The sequence below is a fragment of the Ambystoma mexicanum genome, chromosome 5p, assembly GCF_040938575.1.
Source record: "Ambystoma mexicanum isolate Mex_15411 chromosome 5p, UKY_AmexF1_1, whole genome shotgun sequence".
NCBI classification, from domain to species: Eukaryota; Metazoa; Chordata; class Amphibia; order Caudata; family Ambystomatidae; genus Ambystoma; species Ambystoma mexicanum.
The window spans coordinates 653,613,177-653,621,118 of NC_090930.1; positions in this window are offsets into that span (position 1 = coordinate 653,613,177).

Here is a 7,942-nt window from a genome sequence, read left to right on the forward strand (position 1 = left end):
GCGTGGGAAAGAAGTTAAAACATGCATGTGTTTAAAAATTGTAAACCAACGTACACGAGGTACGTGTTTACATATCCACGCCATTATGTCTGCCTCGAAGCTTGCGATAAGCAATGAAGGACCTGCTTGCCTGTGAGCCGAAGCGGGTATGCAAAAGCTAATATGCTGACTGGTCCAGTAAAAGCTTCTCGCCAATGCATGTTATTGCCCGTCAAAGCTGTCCCTTTCTGTGGAAGAGAGACTCATGCACCTCACACGTAATAAACTACAAATATACTCGAACCCAAGGAATGTTTATTAACACTGCCTTTTGAAGAACTTTGAAGAACTACAAACTGACTACATAGAAAATTAGGAAGGAAGGAAGATTTGAGGCTGCCAGTTATCTGGGGGGAGGAGTTAGGAGAAGAAATTGACGATGTCTGTTGGCGGCGCTGTTGTGAAACTACCAGATTGGTAAGTCTAGATTGGGGTCTTATAGCATCACAAACGAAATTGCTCTTTAGGTCCTATTGGACGACAGTTCGGTTGTTTAAGTGACATCTCATGGACAATGAACTATGTTGGAAGTGAAAGAGTGCTAGAGGTTCCCTTGGTCATCTGATATGGTTTTGTCCTAGGACAAAGCAATTTTGGGAGTGCATATGCAAGAGGTTGGGCCTGGTTTTGAGTTGCACGGTTCCCCTCTCTGCCTCCTTATTGATTCTTGGGGATATTTCAAAGGTTGATGATATCTCCTTTGGACAGGCAACTTGGATACTCCGCGCCAGCATGATCGCCAAAAAGATGATATTGAGACTATGGAATTCAAGTAGCTCCCTTAACATTGCTGAATGGGTAGATGAACCTTTGACTGTTTCATCATATGAGAAGGCAATTTACAAGAATGCGGATGATGTTGAGAAATTTTGGGGCATTTGGTACGGGTTCCTGGAGGTCTACAGTTGAATTTCAATCTCTGTAACTGGAATATGCTTTTGAGGTGTTCATTAATGCTTGTACCCTTTTTTGATTCTGCATTGCTGGATTCATTTGCTTATTGATTGTTTCCTGGTTTTTCTGTCCTTTCTGGGTTTCTGACCTCCTTTCTTTATTTTCTTTGTTTTTAACCTGGGCAGTCTACTTTTCTCAATTGCTGATTTCTTTTTCACTTTGTTAGTCTACTTTTCTCATTTGCTGAATTGATTTTGTATTTATTATTCATTATTTGTATTTGCATAAGAAACTTGTTCATTTATGTTGTTTGTATTCTGTAATGTTGGAATAAAACTTTTAATGTCAGAAAATGGTGATGTGCCTAAATGACTGCATTAAAATACAATGGAAAATTGGTGCTTGTGTCTGTTCGCACATGGCACTGTCACACGGATGCTCTGACACTGACCCCATGGAAGCAGGGCAGAGAGTGTCTGTTTCGCTCAGGCAGCATGTAATCATAAATGAATCGGCTCAGCTTCAAAACACTGATAGGAGGACGCTGCTCTAGGCCTGGCAGCCAGGCCTAGTGGAGCCCTCATTAATCGGTAGGTTTTGACATGCACATCGGTAGGCGGTAGGACTGCTTAAAAAGCGGTATTCTACTGCCCAAATCGGTAGGGTTGGCAAGTATGGCTCTAGTAAACTTCTTTCTGAGTAGTCTCTGATTTTTCTCGTCCTAGGCCTATGTGATATGTAGTGTTCCAGCAGCGATCGTTATTATTCCTAGTGGCTGGAGAAGGCATGCACCTTTGTCCATGCTTAATGTACCACCTTAGTTCTGAGGAATCCTCTTTTAAATAGTACAACTGGCGAAAAGCTTCAGCCGCTTGAGCTCAGCAGGGCAACAGACCAAAGAGCCTGCATCACAATGCGGCACAGCAGCATCTCCTCTGCAAACATAGGGTTCACCCAGGAGAACATACCTCAATGGTTTAGCTTCCCACTGCAGACCTTGATTGGAACGGACATAAAAACTGACAATTTATGCAGACATTGTAAAAAAGACATTGTAAAATAGACACAGAATCGATTTATCATCTGATTTTAAATTGTGATGCAATATCAACTCAAAGGAACTTTCATTTGGGATTTTGTTTTCCACTAAAGAGAAACGGCGAGGAATGGTGGTCGGTGTGACATCAGGCCAGAACATCAAAATAACTTGTGATTCTTGAAAAGGCTTTTCCCCTGAAACACTACACCACACAAAGGTGCCCCGCCTTTGAGTTCCCGTTAGTCTTACAGTTACTTCAAGTGGTTCCCTTTGAACATACTGAAGCCATAGATATTAAGTTTCTGACACCAAAAATTGCCTTTCTCATTGCTATCACGTAAGTGAATAAGTTGGGAGAAAGTGTGGCTCTTCTCTGCAGAACTCCCTTCCATGAGGTACAGCCAGAAGCATTGGTGCCAGAGCTGCCTAACCTCCAGGTTTAGCCCAGAGGCTCTGGATTTATACACTCTTCTCTTGGTCTCCCAGGAAAAGCGTGCTGTCTCTGGTTTTTCTGGCAATCCGAGAAATTCCTCCCATGCCGCTTTGTGATTGACTACAGAAAGACCAATAGCGGCCGTTCACACTGAGGTGTGGCGGAGACTCTGTATTCAATGTAAATCCCATCCCTATCTGGCATCCTGAATAGTATAGCAACACTACCGGTTAGTAGTTTTTCGTTTTAAATATGTATGCTGGCGGAGCTTTGTGTAGACGTGGGCCTGGCTCAAGTGACGTAATTCACTGGGTTCTTGTTGCTCTAATGTAGGCAGATCTGTTTGGTGCTAAAATGTGATCCAGGATTTGTGCCAAAAGCCAGTGGTTTGGGAATATTCAAAGCTTTAAAATACAAAAGGCAAACCCAGATTAAAGCTGTTAAATCACATTGATTGGTAAACTGGTACTTCTATACTTCCCTTGATGATGGAGAGAATGAAGCTAGAATCATTCCCATTTTGCGTAACACACTTCTATAATATTTTGTTTTTTTAAAATGGTCATGTTTGCTAATATGATTTGTGTATTTTCCAAGTCGGTTTTTATAAAATGAGATTATTTTAGTTCATGGTGAGAACTTGAAAGAAAGTGTTCAAATGAAGAAATTGCAGAGTTGTTACAAATCCTTCTTCACCCCTCAACCAATGTGTGATCCTGGGCATCCCATTTAATCTTGTATTGCCTAACCTCTCAAAATTGCCAATCGCTAAACCTTTCAAAATTGTCATCCCTTCAGAGTGATTTTGTTCTCAGGGTATGACCTTCAAAAATGCCTCACTCATGGTTTCACTAGCTACAGTGTTGCTTCCACTATAATAGTGAGCATTGATACATTGAACACCACAGGCTTTTGTTCCTTTGGTCGCTAATGGCAACACTATTTGAAAACCATGTCCCACTTCTAATCTCAGTCCGTCTGGATACAGCCACCTTCCTGGTAGTTTCTAATCTGCATCCACTATCTATGCTATGGTATGTGTAGCTTTCTCCTACCTTCCAATTGGTCTTCTGTATCCATGCTTGAGCACTTTTGCATTCTGCCAGGCAGCTAATGTGAGTTCTCAGTCTATTCTGGGTTACATGTACCTTTTTACATACGGTCCTGTATTAATACTACAGACTGCATACTTTCCTGGGTGATATTGATAAAAAGTATCCCGTATCTATACTAGAACAGAAGTAACCTCTTCATAGAATGCTAATGTTAGCCTTCAAATGCTACTTATCATTCTGATTAGAGCAAGAATGAAGAGGCCAAGGGGAATTAAAGGGAGTAAACGTGCTTATTTTGAAGGCTGAAAGCCAGCATATCAACCTATAGGTTGTGATCGTGATGGAGGATGAGGGGGGGGAAGAGTTCCAGATATTATTGATGGCATTGCCCCAAGATACTGAATAAAAGTTGCTGAGTATGTGTTTTTGTCCCATTCGACATATGTAAAAAAATACCAAATACAAAAATATCAAACTAGGTGATTAGGGGTTGTGGGGGTTTCCCCGGTCCCCTAGTTAGGTATTTTTGGGTAGCGCAGCTGTGGGGGTGTCTCCTGCATACATGAAAGGGAAAGCGGGGGACAATAGCACAAATTCTGAAAAGCTTGAATTGCAAAATGAGACCAAGTGGGCCTCACTATTTTGCAATTTGAGCTTTTTGGAATGTGGTGTGATAACGTAGATCCATTCTTGATCACTTAATTCCTTTGGTTTGGTGGAGGGGGGCCCCCAAAGTTGTCCTTGCCCAGGGCCCCAAAAGTGCTTAAGCTGGCCCTGGGTACCGTGGTGGGTCGGAAGAAGGAGTCTGCCGGACATTTTCAAACTACTCTTATTTAAATGATAAGAGAACAGCCTAGCTTTCCCTATTCTATAGGGTTTCCCTACCTATCTAAAGGAACTAAAGGTGCTCATCTGTCGTCAGGAAGTACCAAGAAAAAAAAGTCCTCCATCCAAATCTAGTTCTACAATGACCCTACCACTAAAAAAGTAAACTTAACAGTTCCAGGAGATTGGCCTAATTCTCCTGACATACCAGCCTTTTCTGAGTTCTTTATATTAATGTCTTTATTCAGGTTGTTATTGATCTAGCAGAATCTTTAGTAAAAGTCTCTTTATTTATTGATTCAATGCTTGGAACTCCTCTACAACATTCTTGGATTTGATATTCGCTTTAACAGGTTATTTAGGCCAACCTTCCCTGTAATACTTTCTCACTTGTTGGTTGAAGGTTTTAGACCTCCCACAGTCTATTGATCCAGGTTCTCTCAGCTTGGTTGTGGTTTCTGCCCACTTGACATTTCCCTACTTATGGATCCTCTCTTTTTCGCCACTTTCTGTACTTGGCAAACTTGTCTGTCCTACTCTTTTACCAGACTTTGTCACAGTTTCTTATCTTTGCAGCTTGTTGCTCATATAGTATTTTCCCTTAGTTATTAGGTTCTGGTTTGGAACATTCAAAGACTTCCCATCCAGGATTATTCAACTCTCTCCTCAGCTTCATACAGTTCCAATTAGATAGGCTTATATTATGTAACTTTTTGTGAGTATTGGGATGAGTTCCTCTTTTCGTCTTTCAAGCTGGGGAATGTTGCAGGCTCATGCGTTTGCTTGAATGCTCTTCTCCGGTACTGGGTTTCTACTTCCTTCTCTTTGTTGGGCCCTTGTCTCCGACTGTCCTTCTGCCGTATGCAGAGTGAGCAATTAGGAAGCTGCTTGCATTCACAATGACTTTCGCTCTACCTGCCCACCCGTTCTCGTCTTCCCTTACGCCATGCATGGGCTTTGCTCATGCATCCAGTTACCTCGTCGTTTGGTCTTGGCGTGATTGATTGGGGGCCCTGCCCAGCATGGTAGAGACGTTTTTCCACCACCTGCAGCAGGACTCTGCTTTCCTGCCGTACAACAATTCTCCCGATGTTGGATACACCAGGTTTTAAGTGTCTTGATCAGGCATTCAGCCTCTCTTTGAAAGTGATGGGTTCTGCAACTGTTTTCTGGTTCACCTCCAGGCGGGCTCACGTCAGGGAGCTTCCCCGGCATAGGATACTCGCTGCTTCTCCAACTTCCTCTACTAGTCTCAGTTAAGTATGCATGAGCTTGTATCTTTTCCTTCATGCTGGCAGGTTCCAGCCTTACCTTCATCCAACAGTTAGTCTTTGTATCAATTAGTCCCATGTAAGCTACTAGGCTGTGTGGGATAGGGAGTTCCTCACTTGAACAAGAGTCTGTGTCCACTAAGGGGGAGTCTCTCCGAGTGGGGTTCCACTCTCCCAGACCCCTAGGGAGGATCTTGCGAAGCGGGCTCACCTCCCTCGCCGAAACCGTGGAGGCTCCCTCTTGGGGAGAAGGGGTGAATACCTTTTAATTTTCACAGTACCATAGTCTGTGTCTGAACTACTGTAGTCCCCCTGTGACACTGGGCCCAGTGCAGACTTAAGCATTCACACCCTTGACGTGACTGATATTGCGTTTGAAGCAGGTGTGTCTGCCTGGGCTATGACAAAAAGATTAGGGTCGTAGCATAATAAGGGTTTTGGTACAGGAAAGATGCATTGATTTTCCCCCTTGATGTTCACTCCTGGAAATTGTTTAATTTGCTTTAACCCACAATTTGGCATATTTCTTTAGAGGTGAATAAGCTTGGTCTGAGCTGACCAGCGAGAAGGGTTTCCCCATTTCCCCTTTAACTCGCACTAAAAAATGTTATGTTAATTAGAAGGCTTATGACCAAATCATATATGTGGTTTCTGTGAACCACTCTCTTGCTAGTTGTCACAACATGCTATAAAAGCTTCGGAGGGGCCCGTTGGCACTGATGGAAATGGATAGTGAATCTTCTAATTTCAAGATGGAAGAATCCTGAGCGGCTCTATCCCTCTCCAAGAATGTGTCTATGCCCTGACGTCCGTGAGACACGCAACCTCACCAAGATGGCTCCCAGAATCTCTGATCAACGCTGCAAGGGAAATAAAGAGATGTGTTAAAAGTAGCGTGTTATTAGCAATCGGGCTTGCTCGTCAAGAATGAAGACATCTACTGCTCGGGGCTAAGATAGCTGCGGAAATCCAAACAGACCATTGTAACCTACAACTGTTTCAGTCTTTCAACTGTCACAACAGTCGACAAGTCTGATAGGATCACTTTCTGCACAATTTCAATCTGATATACATTTCAGGAACCAAAAATGTGGTAGCCGAATCTCTGTTCCATATGGTGTAGACCATGATAGAGGAAAACAATAAATCAGAAATGATGTTTCCTGACACAACCTTTATCATGGTAGTCAAATCATTCATCCAGTGTATGCACATTGTTGCCGCTCTCGATCAAGCTCTACAGGCAATTGACCAGCAATGCCATCTTGAGGAGAAGGAGGGACCTCTCTTTCTTGGATCAAAGTTATATATACCCCAAGGAGCATTACAACAGGAAGTTTTCTCATGACACATACATTGCCGAGGATCAAGGAATCACTACCACCTGGGATCTTCTGTTGTGTCACATTTGGTGGCCCACAGTCAGAACAGGTGTTACAGAATGTATGTCAGCACCTATAAAATATGTGCACAAGCAAAACACCCTAGACAACGTCCAGCAGGAAAACTCATGCAACCCAATTTACCTTCCACACCATGGCAAAAAGTAACTACAGACTTGATAGTGGATTAACTCTCTTCAGAAGGATGCACCACTATGATGGTGACAATGGACACCTACAGTAAGTTGGCTAATTTGTCCCCATTACCCAAGATACTGACGGCCCTAGAAAGTAGCCATGTTTTTCTATGAGATATATTAGGAACACTCATCAGCCCATTTTTACAAAAAGGAGACCAAGTCTGGTTATCTTCCCAGTTTTATCTAGTCCCTTGAAAGTTCGCACCTCAATATTATGGATCCTTCAAGACTGAGAGAACATATCAATCCTGTTGTTTATAAACTACGACTTCCCTTTTCATGGAGATGCATTAACTCAATATTTCATGTATCCTTGCTGAAACCTTATTGTCACAGAAACCAGTGTGATGAATCTCAGGATGTCGTCACTGCTTCTATAGGAGCAGCCCCTTCCAATGAGGCCAGGGAGGTGAGGCGGCAACCCGATTGTCCCCCTCGGGGTGGTACTCAGAAGGTGGATCGCATGGAGGGGAAACCCCCTGTGGAACCAGTGACAAGTATTGTGGGTGAACACGGTATTCACCCTACCCCCACACCTTTCCTTCACCCCCACTCTCTCCACCCCTACCCTTCTATCCCATATACTTCTGTAACATACAGGGAATAGGAAGGGCTGATACAAGGAAGAACAGGAGTAACTATCATGAGGAATCAACACAGAAAACGCTAAAATGAGGAGGATACCCGGATCCACAGGGATCACTCAGGAGAACTTAATTGAATGGTCTAGCTTCCAACTGCAGACTTTGATAGGAATGGACACAAAAACTGACAACAGGCTTACCCGAACATCAGATGCTCCAG